The 22,826-nt window shown below is 41.9% G+C and overlaps 1 pseudogene; it reads right to left on the reverse strand.

The window, feature by feature from the left end:
- Positions 1–898: 898 nt before the first annotated feature.
- Positions 899–14,715, reverse strand: LOC133884647 (uncharacterized; annotated as a pseudogene).
- Between the last annotated feature and the right edge of the window lie 8,111 nt (positions 14,716–22,826).

Raw genomic sequence — 22,826 nt, forward strand, 5'->3', positions numbered from 1 at the left:
GACGTCACCGATCCCTACAACAACAGCACTAGTCTAGGGATCAAAGCTAACAGGTACTGTACTAAGAACAACATGATGTGCTTGTGTGGTTATAACGTGTGTTTATGTGGTAATTGCTTTTACAATATGTGTGCTTGTGTGGTTACAAATTCTTACAACGTGTGTGCTTATACGGTAACTGCTCTTACAATGTGTGTGCTTGTGTGGTAACTGCTCTTACAATTTTGTAATATGTTGGACCGCATGCCTCCTTTCCCGAGGTCTTGTGATACTGTAAGGAAATGCATAATTCATCTAATGTGTTTTCCTCTAACAAAATTTGTCATGATTCGCACTTCTATTGGCATGAGAAGTTCAGAAGGACCGTGAATTGGATCTTCTAAACGTTTATCCATGTGGTTCAAGACTCAACACTCAAACAAACTGGACAACGAGTTCTGATTGTTTGCAAATTACATTATGAAGATAGATGATCGCAAGTTCATCAGCCAAAAGGCACCAGCTAGTTACGTTTATAGGTCATCAGATTCTAATTACACAAAAAGATAACTCCACAACCACTAGACTTTAGAGGTTACTAGTATCGCTACATAAGTTTAGGATTATCAGTTTCTACACACCCAAAATAATAACCCAACAACCATGGAAATTCAGAGGTTGATACTATCGTTACTGCATAAGAACTTAAATACCCAAACATTCAAGGTATCATCACTTGCATTGAATAGCCAACCACACGTGTCTTTCTTCTCCTTGGAAGATAGGTGCTCACCAACAATCACCCTTTGGTTAGGGGTCATTGGAATTGTCTCTAACTTGTGCCATAAAGTAGCATGAGGGTCACTAAGCTGTGGCATTTGGGAAGGAGCAGTGACAACAAGTATTTCCTGAAGTGATCTCATTGTAGCATTAATTTCTTGAGTGGACTCTGCAAAACGACTCTTGGTCTTTGGTGGCTTCTTAGCAGGTGACTTGCTGCCCCTTGGACGTTTCTTACTAACTCGACTAGTGCTAGAAGAGCTGTTGTCAACACTTGCATGACGAGTTGGAGTTTGCAAAGTGTTAGAATCCTCACCAAAGTCTTCAGGCTGTGTATAGCAATTCAGATCAAGCAGCCCCCTTGGATCATCACCATTTGAATCATCACAATCATCCATGCATGTTTGATGGTCGTTAGCCAAAGAACCATCAGCACTACAACCTATGAATAGCTTCTGCACCTCATTAAAAAACTTGATTGGTTTAGACAACAAGTGCCTTACCCTATCCTGCATGTTATGCAAACAGGGGTTAGGTTGCTATATGCACTGCATCAATAGCTTTCAGAAAAGGAAAATATAGTATACATATATTGATAGAGGCTTTTTCATATTCTAAATAGTCAATAAGCATCTAGTATGGTCAAAACAATTTCCACTCTTGCTCAAAGCTGCTGCAACAATCTTCCAGTTTTCTTTGTAGTACCTATAGTGACGATCCACTTCTATACCATTAAATGTGTAAACACAGAATCATGGCAGTAATCAATCTTCTCCTCCACATGTAATGACAACAGTCCATGTAGTACTGTAAACATATTTTCCTTAGATCCATCTATGTATCAGGAGGATTGTTATTATAGAATCAATCAGTTTGTCAAAGGGGGACAATACCATATGCATACTAGCAAATGTTCTAGCAAGGCAGCAGGGGAGAAAAAAATTCACAGGGTAAATTATAAGCTCAATTACATAATATATTACTCGACCAAAAAGCAAAATTAAAAGGCAAGAAATAATTGATAAGCCATCTTCTCAATCGCACATGCATGCAGCAATTTTAGAAGGGGAAAACGTTTTTACCTTTGCTCTAGATACAAAAGGAACCTTGCCACTGAATAGTAGAAATCCTTTGGTCGACAATGTCCAGATTACGTCCGGAAAAGAATGCTTCTTTTTTAGATTGGGTAAAGCTCTGATCTGCATGTATATGAGATGAAGTACATGAGATGGAAAGAGGTGAGGACAAGGATGGGATGATTGCTGAAATGCACGAACACATGATCCCTGAGAAAAGAACACACAAGTTCACACTACACAGTCAATCAAAAGTAAAAGCCAAGAAATTAATCACATGCAGAAATTTTAGAAGGGGACTTTTTTGCCTTTTCTATGTACCATGAATTGACCCTTCACCATTGATTTATAACTGACTAGCTTTGAAATTGGATCAAGTTTCACAATATGCCAGGAGAAGGTTGCTTCTTTTGTAGATTGGGGAAGGTCCAGATCTACACATATATGAGATGAAGTGGGGTGAGAAGAGGGATAAGATGGAGAGGGAGGAGATGCTAGAGATTACGTCGGTGGAGATGGTTCATTACCTTGCAAGGGATGGCTACAGCGAGGACTCTTCCTCAAGATTGGTGAGAAGCAGGAGAAGAGTTCTTCACTATGGGGGAGGTGCTGAGACAAGGACGCGAAAGATCGTGAAGCAGCTCCGTTGGCGTGTGCCGCAGCTTCAGCGTCGAAAAAAGCACCACACTTTGGCAGAAAAATGAGGCAAGAGTGCTTCCAGGCACCTAAAAAATTGTGGCACATATAACTTTAGTAGGAAACCAAACACTTACCTAAACAGTTGTGGCAAGCCTAACTTTAGTTGTGGCAAATGGTGGCGAACAACCAAACAGCCCCTGAGTGCACGTGGCCAAGATGTCACAAGTAGTGCTGGGACTTGGGTCGTGCCGTGCCGGCATGGCCTGACCCTGTTGTGCCTCGTGTCACGTCGTGCCATTCTCACTAGGCACAATCGGCCCATCATCACTACACCACAATACCATATCAGCAACACCTCAATGTCGACAAAGGGCCCTTCAATGACGGACTGTCGGTCAGTAAAAACTTTTGCCAATCGATAGTTTTGGTCAGGGTAAGTGATGTCAGCAAAAATTTTGCCGACTGACGTGTGTTTGCTGACCAACAGTTGATTGGAAAGTTTTGCCGACCGACACATTTTTGTCGACCTACTGTTGGACAGTGTTAAGGCAGAAATGCCTTCACGACTAATAGTTTTTGCTGACCAATTGTTTGTTGCGACTAAAATAATTACCGAGAGACAGTCCAACTCCAACATTGAAATGATTTAGAAAAATAAACCATGTATTGACAGTAATTAGTACATGACACATCATTAAAACTAGACATAGAGGTGGCAATGTCACACACAGAGCTTCAAATATTCATTGATATAGAGTTCATCCATGACACAACTAGAAACCAATTTCACTGAATATTACATCCATCTTGCAATCAAATTAGTCCATTCAAGTAATCAACACACCATAACAGTGACCAAAAGCTCAATGTAGTTCACATCTAGGTACTATCAACAAAGTACCACAATGAAGCTACATATATTGTCTCTCACACCTATCAGGTGTGTGCACAATCATTTCAAAAACCCAAAATCAAAAGAAACACATGCATCGTCTAGCATTGCCTGAAAAAGCCATCAGTTTTGTGTACACAATCAATTACAAAAGTATCCGAAACCAAAAGAAACATCCATCAACAACGTAGGTTGTACGATCAAGCACAAAAGGGTAGCTTTTTGTCATCAACTGCTAGCTAGCAGCGTGCATCACTTCATGAAAAATAATATTACTAAGCAATCAGTGCAGTTCGTGATAATGCAAGCAAATAAGTGCCGAGAGGAAATGTGAAAAATAAAGTACACTCAAGCTTGTTGTCTCCTTAAGTTCACTATCACTTAAAAGAGCTTTTTAGCATAAGACGGGCTTTAGTTTGTTTTTTCTAAAGTCTGAACATAATGAGATCAAACTATAACAACTACCATTCTAACTAATAATTGACTGGAAAAAAAAATAGGAACAATATAGATCTTGACTAGTACATAATGAAGTGATATATGACCAATACTGGAGCTGTCAAGATCAATTTTTAGAAAATAATTGACAAACTTGCAAGGTGAAAGGATATGGCTATCCTATAATGACCACAAATCTATAGTCAGAGCAGCTAGCAAAGATGCAAAATATATTGTCCTTTTGCTGGTCGCAGCTAACAGAAGCTGTACCAATCTATATCTCAAATCAATTTGGCAATACATAATTCAATCAAAGTGATCTGTCCTTTGTAATTGAAGATGGGATGTCCATGCATGCACACATCGCTAACAAAATCCTAATTCAAGTACCCAAAATACATGCAAGGTCAACACCGAGTGATGTTTGTTTGTTTAAAGTAAAATACCTGCAGTACAATGGGATGATCTTGATGCCTTGTTGCTAACCTTCATCTATCACAAATATCATTAATTAGAAACTATGATCATTACAAATCAAAACGGAAATAAGGTCAAGTGTAGTTTATTACTTACTTGTATGGCCACGCAATGGACATCATATGACAATGACAATGACCTACAATAATGTATTGAATTACTATTGAGATTAATAGTTTTCATTATCAGATCATGCTCAAAACAATTGTAGCTCAGGCTATCCAATGTATGGTGCAGCTACAACTTTGCATGATTTGCTTTGGCTATTTCCATGTGAGCCTATAATAGAATTAAAAGTTGTTATGCATAAATGCGTACATGGAGGTTTACAGCTGATTGTATACATGAAGGTTTCAGTTGCATTTTGCAAAAGAACACAAGTGTATATGCTTTTTGGTCAAGGACAAGACACATAGGTAGCAATGAATAATTGGTTCTGTAGATGTATAGAAGATATCAAATCACATATGCAACTAATTAGATTGCAGTTAGATTCATATTAGTTGTTTCTTACTTGAGATTCGGGAGACCTCCAATAGTCCATGAGAATTTTCCAATCAGCATCATTGACTCTATCATCATGGCTTTCAATCACTTCCTCATCAACTAATTCAGCATTAAAATACAGCCCCTTTAGGGTTGCCTTAAATTCTTTCCATATCCTTCCAGCGCTACGCATAAACCAGTTGAAGGCAGCATCATCAAGATCATAAAATGCTTGATTTGTCAATAAAAATGAGCCAATAAGTCTATAGCGTATTCATTTATCAAAATAATAGAAGGCAGAAAAATGTATAGTGCAATACCTTTAAGTTAGTCCATAGCTCCTACTTCTTTTCGGCATCAACGAGCCTCTGATCCTCACACATAAGTGACAGTTTCTTTCTCACCTGACTCCCACTGACAATAGCAAGCTACCTAGAATTTGTACCAACAAGCATGCATAGAAGGAATGAAATAGCTACGCATGATTCCTAGAACAAAGGCAAAATGTTCAAGGACACTTGCTTTCAGCGGAGGGCTGCTCAAAGTCCTCGAAAGCTTGATCTTGAAGATTCCAGAACTGCTCACCTCCTAAGCGACATAACGGAGAAAGCACATAATGGAAACTACTAAGAAAATTATACCAAACAATATTAAAACTAGGTAAAAACCCTATAAAAAGATTCTACATGTCACTACAAGAATTTGAGCGTGAGAATTGTCCAAATCGGAGCAACGAGCAGAAAGTATTGAATTTTTGAAGTTTCAGGGACTAATCTGCAAATTTTACTTGATTTCCGAGAATAAACCGAATTTTTTATACCGAAAATTCTATTTATGATGTCATAAATCAAATACCAAATTATTTTTCAATAGGAAATCCTGTGGAAAAGATTTATTGGCCTATGGACTATGGCCTTGATGCCAATCCATGGGTCAACAGTGGACCGAAATCATAAAATGAAGGGGTATTCTATTTTGACCGACAGATGAAAATCGAATGACTGGATTTCAATAGGGGCTTGGCCGGGCGGTGCCGAACAGGGAGGTGGCCGGCTAACGGCGGCAGGGTCACCAGAACATTGCCGGAGTAGCGCAAAACGCGCTATCGGCCACAGATTGCAATGGGGATAAGCGCAAAAGAGAGAGGAGGCAAAGGGGATCATCACCGTGGGCTTCACATCGGCGGAGAAGGATGGAGGGAGGTCGGTGATGGAGAGGGGTGGTCGGAGGAGCTCGATTACTGCGAGGACAGCGCTCCGACGGCGGAGGGAGGCCGAGGAGTGGCAGGAAGCTTCTCCGGTGACCCTGCAGTGTCGTAGAGGGGAGCAAAAGGAGTTAGAGGAGCTCGGCCACAAAGAATTGTGGCGGCGGCAAAGCTCTCACCGGAAACGAAGAAGATGACGGCATCGAGGACAAAACCGAGCGGGAAATGAGGGGGGAACGGGTGGAATGTGTGTGGAACGTTTCAAGGAAGTCGATGGGCGACTTATATGCGTGAGAGAGGGAGAGAAACGGCCGATTTGAAGAGAAATGGCCGGTGGCCTTGATGGAGATGAATGCGGTGGTTTTCGCATTTGAGAGGGGTTAAGGAGGGGGAACCGGCTGGGAATAGTGATTAGGGGGCGGGCATCGCGGCCACGAGCTTTAATTGGAGCGAAATGGTCTGGGGAGGTGGCGGTTTTGAATGGCGCGTGAGATTTGGGGGCGGTCTAGGCGAGCGCTGGGAGGAGGAAGAAAGCGAGCCGACGGCTTGGGCGAGTGGCTCGGCTTTGTGGCTTGGATCGGATCGGGCCCACGCGACAGCGAGAGAGGGCGGGGAGGGGGCAGCTCTACGCTGAGGCAGGTCGGCTCGGGTGTAGCCTAGTGTGGGGAAAAGGAAGGGTGCCCATGCGAGAAGAATGAATGGGAGAGCGGGAGGGAAGAAATGGGTCGGGAAAAGGAATTTGGCCCGAGAACCTTTAACATTTTTGAAATTAGAGTTTGAGCAAAAATTCAAAAGAGGTTTTAAACGAGCGACTTCTAACGATCTTTTTGCAAATCTTTTTCATGCATAAAAGCCTATTGCAGCTATGACAACATGAATGCATAAAACTTATATAACCTATGTCAAATTTAAATTTAGAATATAATTTCTTCTATTGAATGAAATTGCAACCCCCATTTAAAATTCTTGCAAAATTTTAAACTGTTGCAAAAATTGAAATTTAGGGTGTTACAAGCGAGTAATTAAATTATATTATAAATTCTTAATCATTTAACCATTTACACAATTTACAACAAAAGAAATCTAGTGGGATAAAGAACAGTTCACCTCCTAACCAAAACTAGAAACTACGCAGCGAAAGATTAACATCTATGAACTAACAAAATCTAGGTAAAGGCATATGCCCTTAAGCTCCACCCAAAAGCCTCGCCCCATGAGTAGTTTGCACTACTCATTCCTGCCACCTACATTGGCGGGCGTGAAATAGCCAAACACGAGCTCCTCCTCACAGCTAAAATCTAAAAGAGCAGCGTGAGTACGAAGGTACTCGCAAAACTTAATCCATAATGGTATATATAAATAACCTGATTCCAAGGAGAATACATTGAGGTATTAGCAAGGAATCAGCACATGGTTAAGTAACTTTCATAAGCGAAATGCAACTTGACATACACATGTGAGCATCTATACGTAACCATATGTATCATTCTATCCCATAATCACCACAATAACATATGTAACTGGAACCATAATAAGCATATCTGTAAATCAAGCCATCTCAACCATAACCCAACATGACATACCACACCATCCTACATTCGTGACTCTACGACCGATGCAGATAGACAAAAGCAAGCTCATGACCGAGAGCATGGCAATTCAAAATTATTTTACACCCTGCAGGGGTACAACTTTATCCACACGACTCGAGTCCATCCTCTTAGCCCCCAAGATAACATTTCTCATACCCGAAACTACCCACTTGCACATGCCCTTATGGCACTGGGGTTACTGCAAGAGTGCCCCGGACACCTTCAGCTCTTCGCCACCTTGCTTCTCCTTTATTTTTCTTACGTGTCATAGGGCTGCAAGGAAAGCGTCAACACAGCGTCTGATACTCAGTTCATTCGTCCATTATCCGAATATGTGGTTGTACGGAAAGTGCTAAAGCCAATGGCACCGACAGACAGTGACTAAACGATGCAAGCGGTCTATGGCATCTGGGCTCCTCTCCCGACCTACCTCTAGCACCGCCCACATCTCACCTCATCCTCACATCTCATACAACTCACATCATTGTCATTGTATTTGTAAACAATATGTAATCTCTAAGCTCGCGAACAATGGTTGAACCATTGCTCGACTTCTACCAAGGACCTATGTATTTTCTAAGCATTTCAAATAACTCTTAAGTTAGATATCAACAATGTTATCAAGGCTACAAGGATATGGATCATCAATAACTCAAGGTAGAGGTAATGCAAATCAACATTGGTTCTATCGATCTAAACCCAACAACGGACCCACTACTCATGCAAATATACATAAAGCGTAATTTATCAAGTTATACAATACGAGATCCAAAGTAGTAGGTTGAGTATGCTTAGATTCTTGTCATGCTGCTCTGACGGTTGCCTAATACTCCTGGCGTAACACTCATAGAACTCCGGTAGATTGGTGTCGCCTTCACTCGCTTGGACCGTCGACATAACGCTTTCTAAACAAATCAAGAATGTGTTGCGTAGACAACCAAATGGTGAAAAAGTGTGCATATGATGCATGCTTGAATATTAGTAGAGCACCGTGGTTCGAAAACATTTGTAAAAGACAACCATGATTCATCGTCATCATCTTGAGCTATCCCGGTAGTAGCACGTCCTATTTCCTTGTCGGTTGTACACCATCTCGATTTAGTGTGTGAACGTCCTTTTTGTAGTGTTCCTTGAACCTTCTCCTGTATTGCTGCTAGAACATCGAGGCATTAGGGGCATGACATCATCATCCTCATCGTACTCATCATTTTATGGATGCGTAGTAGAGGGCATCCCTGTACCCCTTAGGTCGCTGACCATTATCGCCTTCTACGCGAACCCGACATGACACCCCCTCCAAAGGGCATATACATCACCAAGAAGTTTGTGATGTCTTTGTTGATCAAATATGCATCTTCTGGGAACGCCTAACGCAAAAGAGGAGCATTCAAATTAAAGGAAAAAAGATAAGTAGGGTGATGACATAGAAAATTACGAACCTGAATGTGAGATGTATTCTGATTGGACAACATCACTATCGTTCTTTACCTCCTAGAGAAACCTAGAACAAAAAGATAGTCGACCAGTTCACACACCCTGAGATACGTTTAACGCTTCTTGTGCAAGAGGGTCCTAAGGTCCTCAGTGATTACATGTTGGAGCAGAGCGATTAACGCAGAACAAAAGGGTCTCACATGCAATTTGGCCACGACATGGATTAGATTGTTCTACTTGAAGGGATCATCATTTCCTTTGCGCACAACCTACAATGAGGTATTAAGTGCTATATGGATCGTTGTAGGTGTTCATAGAAAGCATGTACTCGAAGATCCCGCTATAGATTTATTAATCCTTCATTGCAATGTTATGGCTCTGCACCAAAGCACGAATCCCAGATTATTTAAGAAACATTAAACAAGTATTAAATATCATAATTAATATGTAACAAAGCTTAATAAATAAATAACAAATAAAGTTATTTGACAAACATTACAAAATTAAAAATAACTAAATGAATAATACATAATAGGAATGACTATGACAATAAAGTCAATAATACATGTGTTGTTAACAAGTACAAGTGCACCGAATAACTGCACTATCGTCTAAACAACGACGACGCCGCATGCAATCCCCAGGAGTGTACGCGTCTGGTGGGTGTGTGGACCTCATCCCAGCGGCCTGAGCTGGCCCCTACCACATGTTCCCTTGCTTGTCATCATCATTGTTCTGCCCTGTGGGATCCCCACCGAACATATATCCCACCCAGCTAACTCTGCCTTGCATGCACCATGAAGAAGGATCCTCATGCGGCAATGTGGACGACCCTAGACATGCTCCGATGGAGTTTGGTGTGCCGAAGGCTCGTCCTGCTGGTACCACTGTGAAACCCTAGGTGCATCAGGATATTGGGGGTAATTTGCGCTGAGGAGCTCAGTGAAGCTGGCGGCCTACATTGCAGCAACCTAGTCAAAATCATGTGTGTCGCTCCAGTTAGGCATCTGCTACGTGCAGTCAACGATGTCTCGTGATGAGTCGAGACTGCAGACGGAGGTGTCGGCGTAGTCTGAGGAGGTTGTGTCCAGTGCGGTGCCTGTGAACCCAGTGTACACTACTTGGGTGCAAGAGCCTATGTGCACTCCTCGTCCTCAGCACCAGAACGTGACACATAATGCTCTGAAGCCGAAAGTGCCTCTCGTGACTGTGCTCAACGGGTTCATCACGGGCACTGGATGAGTTTCTGGTGTGGGAGGCATGAGCCGGGTCCATAGCTAGTAGGTCATACCCCCTCCAACGCAGGGCACAACCACCTAGACTACGTATAGCGAACATGAAGCAAGACCTCCTCGTCCTCATGTAGTACTGCAGAGGGTTTCGATCCCTTCGTGTTGATGACCAGCTTGCTTCCACATAAGCTTGCTCTGCCTGCATATGCATCTCGTGTGCCTCTTCGGTCTGTATAAGATGAGGGCCATGCCAGTAATACAGAGGTTTAACTAATAAAAATTGTTATAAGTACCGCATCACTTACCACAACATGAAGAAGGCGGACACGATCCTCAGGGAAGAGTCTGGGGGTCGGCTCTACAAGTCCGCTGAGTAAGGTGGCACGCGTGCGCAGACGGTACCCCAAAAAGTACTCCTAGTATGTGGTGTCATCGTATTATCTAGCAGGAATGATGACATTGTGGCTGACTCCGTCCTCCTCTGTAGGTCCTCAGTATTCACGGATGCCCGGTCTCGCATGCCTCCGCCCCCTGTGCGCTCCTCCTGTACGTGATATAAACAGTTATAATTTATTAACATGGATCACCTAAGGTACTAATGCTACCTATAATAACACACTTACTCATGCACTCGACCAATGTCTCGTGAGGAAGGTATTGGCACTACATGTCGATACCTGAATTGCCTTTGTACACGCTCAAGAGAATATACTTTCACGTTGTTCATGTACAACAAGAAGCATATGGTCATCCATAAGTCTGAGTCACGCCAACAACATGATGCAATGAGCCCTCCAATCACAACTTCGGCCACTCGTGCCATACACCATGGATCCAACTCCATGAGATCGGCGCTGAGAACATACATATCACTGATCATCCGGGAGTAGCTACCATGGTCTTGCTGCTGACTCCATCTTAGCATGTCATACATCCACCGATCATATGCCTCATGTCATCTGCAATGCCATCAGAGATGGAGACTGGATAGTAGCTCTTGAGCACCCAAGGCTCGCAAACTGGAAGGTACTCCCAGCTCCATAGCTGTAAGAGGTGTAGACAGCCTGTAACCGATCCCTTCTTCTTTGATCGCTAGGTTGCATCACACAATACTCTGTAGGTGGCAGCTAGCACAATAGATCCTCAATTGTAAGATGTCAGTTCATAAGGATGTGACGTAAGTTGACTCGCTAACCAAACAATATGGGGTGACATAATCGTCTACCGTGTTGCAGAACATGATGCCTCTTAGCAGGATGTACAAGTACATCTCATAGTGTTGTATAAATGTAGCCTCGTCCGCATTCGGTGGGCATGGACCAAACTGTAGCAGCCTATGAATCCATTACATAGAGAGGCCAACATACTTCTTATCATATTGCACGCTAAACCTACAAGATGCAGAGGGTCAATGAAGCTTGAATAGCAGTACAATATTTGAAGTGCATTACATAACAAATAATTATATACCCTCAACATAACCCTTCCACTACTTCTTTGCTGGTCGCGAAACTACTAATGAGGAACCTCTGATTGGCAGTCCGGTCAGCATGGTCATGTCCCTCAATGTTATGGCCATCTCGCCAAAAAGAAAGTAGAACCTGTGCATCTCAAGACGTCACCGATTGAAGAGACCTGTAAGCAGTGGCTCCTTAATTGATGAGAGAGGTGTCCTTCCACCACCTGCCATGGGAGCTCTGACCATCATGAGAGCGAAAGGTAGTAGTCCTGCCCGTGCGTGTGGCTCGTGGAATCGAAGGTCTAACTCTTCAATCGTGTGGACACTCCGGGCTCGCAACGGAAGCAACTGCAAAAGATATCCAATACATGTACTGAGTTAATAGCAAATCATCATGCAATTAAAAAGCATATATAATCATGGTACCTGCTGCCCTATGGTTCTCGTCGTACCGCTACTGAAGAAGCTCGGAAAGACCACCATGAGCCATGACAATGATGTCAAGCTACATGGTTCAATAGAATAACAAATTAGAATATATTATAAGCTTTATGGTTAAATAAGTATATGAATAACAAAATAGAATATATTACAAGTTTCATGGTTCAATAAATAGGTGAATAACAAGCTTCATGGTTTAATAAAAAAAATCGTATGTGATGCCAGTACCATATAATATATTACAAAATAAGTAGTACAACTAATATGTAAATAACAGTTTAGAATACAAACCATGACTGCGAATAACTTCAAACAACAAACTAAAATGCAACAACTCTAATACACTACAGTTCGATAGTGGCCTGATAGTTAACTGTCGGGTCGGGCATGTCCTCCTGTCATGGCCAAGTTGTTTGCAAAGTTTGCACTTGCGTAGGCCGTTAGTAGCATCTACTTCATCTATGTCACCTTACAGCCTCGTGGCTCTAGGCATTACAGGATCCGTGCGTTGTGCTCGGGGATAAGATAACCACTTAGGCTCCTCGATTGTATTGTAGCTACTTCCGATGTTGAAGGACCGCATCTTTGGAAGCCACGTGCTCCTCAATGCATCGATCGTGACATACGGTGCTATGTACTGTGATCCGTCATTACCGCTCATGTCTTTGCAAACAGCTAAGACATGCGAGCACGGAATATGGTGCAGTTTTAACTTATTGGATGTGCACTTCACCTCGTGAGACTCAAGTTGACATTGTTGCATGATGTCCCTACGCTATACCCTGAAGTATATCTACGGTGGCACATGACTTCAAATTCATTGTTGGCCAGGTCATAGATTCTCATCTGATGAAAGTGTGCCTCATTCCTCCTTCTAGATATGATTTTCTTCACCTTAGGTGCGAACCACGTGCTGCAATTCATAGCAGCATTACTACGATCTCGAAAGTAGTCTGTCGTTCTATAGAATGTGAGCTCAATGATGGCACGCAATGGGAGGCCCTGTACTCCCTTTAGAACATTGTTGAACGTTTCTGCTATATTTGTCGTCATGATGGTGTAATTAACATGTGATACAATAATTTTAGAAGGCCTCTTTTGCATAAGGAATGGCACAATATGATCATTTAAATTTTATGTGCTAACCTGGCACCATGAGTGTCATGTATTAGGACCCAACACTCCGCCGGTTTCACCGCTATCTACTGGCTAAACGTAGCATGTGAACGACTTACAATAGTTTATCCCTCAACCATTTGCGTTCGCAGATGGTCCTCCTCTGCTTGTTGATATGTCATCATCTTGCGAGTGATCTCATTTAACTCTCTCCATATCTCGTTGAACTTTGCCTATTGGTTCTGCAGACACAACCCTTTGAATCTCTTTACAAAAGACTTGTTGTGGTACCTTGTGTATAGGTTCGCTTCCAAGTATCGCATGCATCATCTTCTCTCCACATCAGGCCATACAATGGAATAGTTTCTGCTATCATGCAACACGTCCAACGTATTTAGAAGACCCTTATTGCGGTCTGAGATGATTCAAACTCATTCCCTATTGCCCACGACACGTGTCCTCACTAAAGTGAGGAACCATAGCTAGCTATCATTGTTCTAACTCCCAACCATTGCAAAGGCGAGAGGAATGATCTAATTATTTGCATCTGCCGCTATCGCTATCATAAGGGTACCATGGTACTTGCCGCTCAAAAATGTGGCATCCACGCATACAACCAGTCTGCAATGTCTAAAAGCTTCGATGCATTTTCCAAATGACCAAAATAACCTAACGAGATATCAGACAGTGGTGCTGTATGACCCATCCTCTAGCTTGATCGGCTCATCCACCATGGCCCATTGAGTCCCTGGATTCGTCATGGTAATCTTCTGCAGTAGCCTCGGAGCATAGTTGTAAGACTCCTCAAAGCTTCCAAACAACATCTTCAATGCCTTCTGCTTCGTTCGCCACGCGGTATGGTAATTGATCAGCATACCCGTCTTAGTCTGCGCCTCCTCCATAATGAATTTTGGCAACAAATAAATATCCATGCCAACAAAGGTGATGAGGAGTTGGGCTATGAACCTCGCATCAACGGTGTAGCTTACAGTCCTAATAGCCTCTTCGCTGCATGTATGTGGGGTGTGTCTACTGATCACAAAATAGTTCTTATATTTTGGTTTATATGCCCGTACAAAGTAAGGACAATTTGGGTGCTTGATACACCTAACATCATACTCCGTATGGTTAGACTGGGCGCATTTGTAGTCCCTTCTTGTTTACAGTATAGTTGCTAATAAAGTTGATGACCTAATCTTTGTTACGAAACGGTTGCCCGACTTGGATGTCGATATTCCGGTATCTCCAGTTATATAAAGTGTTATACTCAATGATAGCACAATCCAGCAGCCCAGCACCACAAAAGTACTGGATCGCTGGCACCAGTTCATCATTGTCAGCAACTTCTTCATCCCCGCTACCATCGGCTTCATCATCCATACATCCTGCATATATCTCAAAAGGGTCCACTCTAGCTCCCTCTCTGCTAGAACTGCCCTCCCTGATATGCCCTCCATCCTCTTCATGCATTAACTGCTGATCTGATCCTTCCACGGTAGTCACTGGATCACCTTACACCAGTCGTGATACTATATTTATATATATGCCCATATCAAAGTTCTACTCTAATGCATTGCATGAGTACAAAGCTCATGCATTGCATGAGTACAAAGCTTATGCGTTGTTCCTTCTTATCTCAAACAACGTATGGACAACGACAAAGCTATTTAAAACAAGCCGTGGCTGCACACCCTCCAGGATAACAGTATAGGATTGCTGGTTCACACGTAAAAGGCTCATAACATATAATTTTAGTCTATCTAGGTCATTAGATACCTCAACTGAACTCTCTATGCGCTGGCAGTTCTAAATTGTTACGAGCCTTCCGTACAAAACTGCGAGATGTTATTCATAATAAATATGAAAAATCATACTGTATCTACTAAACAAAGGTACATATAATAATATAACTACTTAAATGTATGTACGATATAGAATTAATTATGTCCCTCGATAAATAATAAATAAATTAACAATACAAATTAAATAATACAATACTTAACAATGCTAAATATTTACGTAATTAACAATGCTAATTAAATCATCAATATTGAATTTAAATGAAATAATTAATATGTTGAATTAAAATATTATTTAAACATACTTACACAACTATCCATCCATCATTCTCATCACATTCCATCTTTGACCACCTCTCTGGTCATGCAGTTGTTCGGTGCGCACCACTATTTTAATGGATTGAATTAAAATACTAATTAAACAAGCGCGCACCACTATTAATTAAAATTTTCAATTTTACAATTTTTCGGTGCATTGTGTTTTAATCGAATATTTCTGTCCAACCCAAATTTTTTGAATATTTATGAATTTTTTCTCTTTCTTTTATTTTTCCTTTCTTTATTTATCGTTGCACCGACACCCTACTTACACCTATAGAGAGCATGCATACACTAGGCCATCACCCTACACCACCACTACCACAAAGTGTCACCACTAGGCCATCATGTTATTAAACTAATTAAATAATCTAATTACACTAACAAATCAACTCATGCTAATTACTAATCTACTTACTCTGGCTAAGCAAATAATTACTATTATACAAATTCATGCTAATTACTATTACACTGTCTAAGCAAATAATCAAATTCATATAATCAAACTAAGCAAATAATTAATCAAATGTAATTAAACGGATTAAAAATCTGCTTACTCTAATTACTATTATTTCTATAAGTATTAATTAAATACATAATTTAAATACTTAATGTAACTCGCGCTGCTTCTCTTCCTCATGTCGGGCTAATTCTCCTCTCCTCGCGCTGCTGCTACTCCTCCCCTAGCGCTGCTTCTCCTCTCCTCACGTTGCTACTCCTCTTCTCGTGCTGCCGCTTCTCCTCTCCTCCTTTGCACGCGTTGCACCTCTCTTATCTTCTTGCGATACGTCTTCTTACCAGCCCGCTCTCATCTCATAGAGAAGCACGTCAACGTGGGGGCTAAGTAATTAACGCTAGGACAACAACGTGTGGAGTGACAATTGACAAAAGCAAAAATGACCAGGCGTACCGAAAGCAGCAATACGACGTGACTTGAAGGGACGGGAACACCGCGCCTGGTATTCGGCATTTGAGATACCGAATATGGTATTGTTTACTATATTTGTCATGTTTTCAGCGTATTCGGCACCTTGAGCCCATCTTTTTTTTGACTTAGGTACCGGAATCGATTTTTCAATATTTGAGATGTCGAATATAGGTGCTAGATTTACAAATACGTCGATATATTATCTATTTTGATAAATGGTAACATATATTATCTATTTTTCTATTTTCCCCCTACATACCCTGTTCTGTCCTGAAGCATTTTAAAAAATGAGTTACCAATACTCCTGCCACATACGATACATTTACCATGTCTCAATATATCGATCAATATATGGATCTCAAACTGCGTTTCTCTTCCTTTGGTTTTCCTTGCAGACCTCACGTTGTCTCCTGTTCACCATGCGGCCATTGACCTTGTCCATCCATCGCGTGGCATCTCGGTGAGGATGCCGAGGTACATACGCTCAGTTCCAGATCGGAACCCAGAGGACTGCAGCACGGCCGCTGATATTGCTAGCATGTTCAAATCTCAGGCCCTGAAGATGGAGGTCAGCAGTGAGGGCCAGGAGTAGGGATGTTAGTGGGTCGTGTTGGGCCAGAAGTAAGTATACAAGAGTCGGATAAGGTCGACCTGTTGTCTCATCCTAGCTTCTTTTTTATGCCTCTAAAAAAAAAAGCTTCTTTTTTTTATGGCCGATGCTATATTTCATACGTCTATTTTTTTCTTTTTTCAACGACGTCCTCATCTATCTGATCGGTATCTGTTAATAGTGTCACGTTCTTCTTCAACCTCCCACTCTATTGTGCGCATCCTCTCAATGTGCCCTGCATGCTTACCCTCATCTTCCACCTAATTCACCTATCTCTGGTGACGCACCCATCATCAAATCTACCAGCGACACCCGCTGTAGCCCACCACGCTAACCTGTCCTCCTAGACCGTCTCCGCTCACCTCGTCCCAGCAACGCCCATCCGGTCAAGCCACACCAGTCACATGAGCAGAGTGAACCAAGACCAGTCAAATGAGTCGAACAGAGGTCCCAACTGATCTCCCTCTGCATTTCAGGGTGTTTTGTGCGTGTACAGAAACATAACAGTTGGAAGCAAGCGGCTTCTCTTTTTTTCCATCTTTTGTGTCTGCTGTCATTTAAATATTAGATAGCTGCTTTCACAACAACGATCACCAGTCTCGTCAAGATTTACGGCATCCAATTTATTATCAATTTGTTTGTTTGTTTGTTTGTTTTTGTCTAGCATTGTATATCCTTCTGAAAAGAACAGGCGGAATCGTGGTCGGTGCCTTCGACAACGCGAATGCCTCGTTGTGCATGCGACTCTGACAATGTTCTTGTTCCTATGCGAGCATAACAACCACATGACACGGTTTACATATTTAATAAGAGGTTCTATGATGAGAACAATTAGAAGTTCTGTAATGAGAATGCCTGCACACGCACTAGCTAAGTGTTTTGTTATCCGCATTAGGGGCATCTTAACTCTGCCCGTATGTATATTCTCTCGAAAAAGGTCGTTTGGTTACTTATATACGATATTCCTCTTTACATCTATTAATACAATTATACGGTTGGAGGCTGGTTAGATGGATACGTCTGATTTGAGCTTTTTATAGAGCCTAACATGGTGAATATATTGTATCTACTATAGTGCTATAATAGACTCACTCGTTAATTTTAGATATAGGATCACTGCATTCGTCCATACAGACAATCAAATATTTTCACATGGTCATTACATCCGCATATAGAGACAACCAAACACTTTTTTTTAAAGTTATTGTATCTACTCAGCCTGCTTCTACTCATCCAAAATATACATTGCAAATCTATGAAAACTCATACGAAAAATTAAACACACCCTAAACTCATGCCCCGGCCCCCTTGAGCTCCGAGCAAAGCTACCCGAGACAACGACCGATTTGGCTGTTTGTTTTACATAAACGCCTAAGTCCAACTCTAATGGTTAGAGCTAGCTAACCATTAGAGCACACTTCTCAAAATATATACCAGTAGCATTAAGCACCAAATATGCTTCACCTTAGCCTATCTCTCTTTTATAAGATATGATCTTTTATAAGATATGAGAAATTATGAATGATGAGATCCGTATAAATTTTAAAAAATATATTTTAATAGTTAGAGCTAGCTGCTAGCTTTTAACCATTGAAGCTACCTAAGAGAAAATAACACAATTGTTTCAACTCGGTTAGGACACTTGACAGCCTCTCGAAGCTAGGTCAACGGCCACAGGGAAAAACCTATTGTTGAGGCCACAGATCCATCAGCTTGTCCAACTTGTTGAGGCCACAGGAATGAAAAGTCAAGACAACCAGGTCTCTCCAATTGGAGATGCATAGTCGTCCTCTATTCCTTTGCGTGCCTGCATTTTGCAAAGCATGCTCCATATAATAATACCAGTCAAGCATTAGAGGTAAATCATACTACTATTTTCCCAAAAAAAAAGAGAGAGCTAAATCATGTCTTTAGACCACACAGCAAAAAAATAGCATTGACTCGCAGCTAGGGATTCAAACAAAGGTGACAAGTCGGCCTTTCTGCTTTCGGGAAAATCGGCTGCTGACGAGCGAATGATGCCACAATGTAATACAGCATCCAATGGCGGACCCGGATTTTTAGATTGGGCTTTCAAACTGGGTAGCATAAAGTATTTAATGGAAAAGAAAAGCTTTATAATATTAAACTCTATAATATAATATAAAGTATTTATATTAGAGATAAACTCGAATAGTTATATAAATTACACAATAACTAGTATAATTTAAATATACGCTCCTTTATGGATTGAATGCGTAATATCAGGGCCTTATTTATGACTTGCTTGAAAAACTGACGCTCAATGAATGCAATAATATAAGCATTCAACAATTAGTCCCCTATTCTATTTATTAGTTTATCCTTTGTATATATCATTGTTGTATGTATCTTCTCAACACTAGCAGTTACAAAAAAAAAACTAACACCGACTTAAAAAGTTTTAACACCAACTTGAAAAGCTTATAAATAATATGATACATGATACTCTTATCTCTTTTAATAAGCATGACTGGAGCTTCCAAGATTTATCATCTTTCTAAACATTTTATCTATATGCATATCTTTAATAAAGAGTTTAAGTTGGTAAGTAAGAGATATCAAATACTTATTTCAGAAGTTCATATAATAAAATTGAGCAAGTTTAAACAAGTGAATCTAATCATATACAATAAATTGATTGCATACCTATACATATACCAAATACACCTACATATGTTTAATTATTTACTAAAAATTTTAGGCATTCAATGAAAGCCCCTGAATCAAGGGAGGTCCGCCCCTGTACATGCATAAAATTTCCTAGCTAGGGCTAGGTACGAGTCAAATGGACCCTTAGACCTCTTCTTCTCTGCAAAACGTTGAGGACCATCTCATCTGGTGTGGTACATCGTACATACATGCAGAGTCCAACATGGCTGTGAACTCATTGTTCGGTGATCTACTCTCCTAAGTCCTACCCCAGTTGGGCGACGACGAAAGCACTCTTCCATCAACTCTGATTGCTTGGGAAAGTTGGCATGATCGGCAAGGGGCCTCAGTGCCCTTCCTTGAAACGCCTCTTCCTCTTCCAGCAATGCACTGAACCTTCTTCAGCCAGTGAGCCAGACATTCTGGGGACGGCATGATCGCAGCCACGGAATTGTCAATCCTTTCCTGTTAAGCCTGCAGATAAAGGGCAAAGTTGACAGCTCCAGATCACACGGCCGGACTGGGTCAGGGTCTCTCTCATCAGCCTGCAGTCACTAACAAATGTCGAGACCCGTGGCTGGTCCCTTGTTCCATTTCGTTCCATCTGATCGTTTCATTTCATCCGGTTTCATTCCTCCGGTTGTTTTACAGGGGCCCTTTCTGACAATCATGGAGGCCCTTTCGCACTGTCTTGCTAAAGCTGACCACAGCTTTATTATTACTACCTTTCTTTCCTGGATGAGTAGTCGCAGCAGCTGGTCCGGTCCATCTGTGATGCGTGAGGAAACGCATGACGTGACACGGCGAGCTAGGTGAAAAAGAAAGCACGGCCCTCTCGAGTGTACGCCGACCGTGTGAATGACCTCGACGACGGTGGTACATACGTCGGTGTTGCACTGGTAAAAAAGGACTGGAAATGTGTACGGTTGGTGAAGACGGAGAATGGGGTACGTGTTGGACTAGCTAGGCTAGGTGACCTTTGCAAACTCTTGATTCCTGAAGAAAACTTTTGGAAAACTGTTGCTCTTGGCCAGAAACTTTGACTGCAATTTAAAGCATGCAGCTTTGGAATTTGTTCACGACGAGTTGCTTCAGGCACACGATCTGTCATCTATTTATCCACTGGGTCTAAGAAATGCAGGGACTGGAGAAGATTTTGTCCGACTGGCCATTGCATCCGTGAGCAAGTTGCTCCCGGCTGTCTTGTAAGTTGTAACTGTCCTTGCACTGCAGGATTTGGGACCAGATCACATCATGAACGCGTGAACAACAAGTACGTGCTTGATTTTACAACAGAGGGAAAGAAGAATCACTGATCAGTCAGGTTTCTGAGTTCAGGCCATGCCGTCCTAGTCATGGCTGAATATCGATCGATTGATGTGCGAGCAGAAGCGTTGACCTTGCCCTCCGAGCCCCATGTTAGGTGAGATCGATCGATGGTTAGCATATCAAACACAAGGCCAGAATAATCTGCAGAGCATGGCAGCTGCAGAGAAACTGACAAACGCTAGAGAGAAATCGCAGCAGGTCAGAAAGAGATCGCTGCTGCTTTACTGTCTCCTTGACGAGTGATGAATGGATTCATAGGGTTCATAGAGTAAGAGTGCATGCCAAAGTAGCACAGATCATTACCTAGTACAGATCAGTTCCAGTAAGAACCTGACGCCGACGTTGTCGAGCCGTGCTTGGCCGGTAGTTTTCCTTCAGGATAAGAGAAGATCGGAGCCTCTCTCTCTCTCTCTCGTCAGATGCTCTAAGGCGGCTAGGGAATATTCATGGCATGCTAGGCGACAAGCGCAAGCGGCGCGGGCGAGCGAGATTATTTTTCGCTCGGCGTGCGAGGGAGATCAACTGGTTGACGCCTGACGCTTTGAAAGGAACGTCCCAGCGGACGGATGATCATAGCAAGCCCACCACTACTTTCTGATCGTTTCTGTTCAGACGTTGCAAACAAATTTGTTAGTTTCAGTACGAAGTCAGAACATAGTCCAAGCCTAAGAATTCATTCATTCAAGCTTTCCTAGTTCCAAAATTTCTTTCTTTTCCAAGAATCATTTTGCAGTGCATTTCGTAAAGGATGAAAAAGATTTACAGGTTTCCACCGAAATAACTGTGCCAAAAAGGATTCACATATTTGCACTGAAATACCTGCTACACACCTGGGTCCTGAGATCTGAAGTTTGCAGGTGTGATTCCTGGTGTATCCATGCGTTTTCAGAAAGTGCACGTCCTTTTCTGACAGCTTCAAACATGTTACCCTTTGTTCCTTTTATCCTTTTTAGGTTGGTAGACATAGAGACCGGAGAGAGAGGTAACGCACGCATTTGCTGATCTGCATATTGTGCACCCACCGCCCACCACAGTTAGCTCATGCACTTTACTTGAACCCTCCGGCATGCATGTAGCTTGTGACCAGGTTTCTTCTATCTCTTGCATTTTCTCCCTTGGGAACATTTTACGATCAGCAAGAGTGGTAAGTGTTAACAGAGGAGGGAAAAGCCTGAAAGCTGTAGCACAGTACTTGGTTACAACAACATAGATCTGAGCTAACAGGTGTGCAGCCTTAACTCTGGAAAAGAGATTCAGTTATGTAGTTGCCAATGCAAGTCCGGCAACTCGTCGTTGTTACCATTTCTTCTAGAGAAAATTATGTCGGATGCATTTGTCTGTTTATCGTATCATATAATCATTGGCTCTGTATCAACTTTTGACCATTGTTAGCAGGTGAGAACGAAAAAGGTAAAGAGTTAGCATTGATACAAGGAAGGCGTTGCAACTATATGTTCTTTACAAACTTGGTAAAAAGCAAGAATCCAAACGGCACAAGTTTCCCACAGGAGTTAGGCTACTGATGATACAAAGCGATCAAACTGAAGTAACTAGTTTCACTCGCGCCTCCTTGCATGCCTCAACCGTATGTATCGCTCACCACTAGTACTGGGTAAAAATCTAAATTTAATCAACATACATGATCGTATTTACCGAAATAAATAATATATCGTCGTATTTACAATTTTAGCATCTATATTCGGTATCTCATTTACCGAAAACTGACTTTCGATATACTGTACGGCAAAAAACACGGATCCAGCCATATTCGGCACCTCGTGTGTAGAATATGGTCTGGCCCGGTTGTCACGTCTGTTTTTGTTGCGTCGCCGTCGCTTCAATGTTTACTTTCTGTGCAAATAGCCGGTATGCATACATGTTGCTTTCTTTTTTGCGCATCGGTGCGTCGTTTTGTTGCTGTCAGTGC

The sequence above is a fragment of the Phragmites australis genome, chromosome 1 (genome assembly GCF_958298935.1).
Source record: "Phragmites australis chromosome 1, lpPhrAust1.1, whole genome shotgun sequence".
NCBI classification, from domain to species: domain Eukaryota; kingdom Viridiplantae; phylum Streptophyta; class Magnoliopsida; order Poales; family Poaceae; genus Phragmites; species Phragmites australis.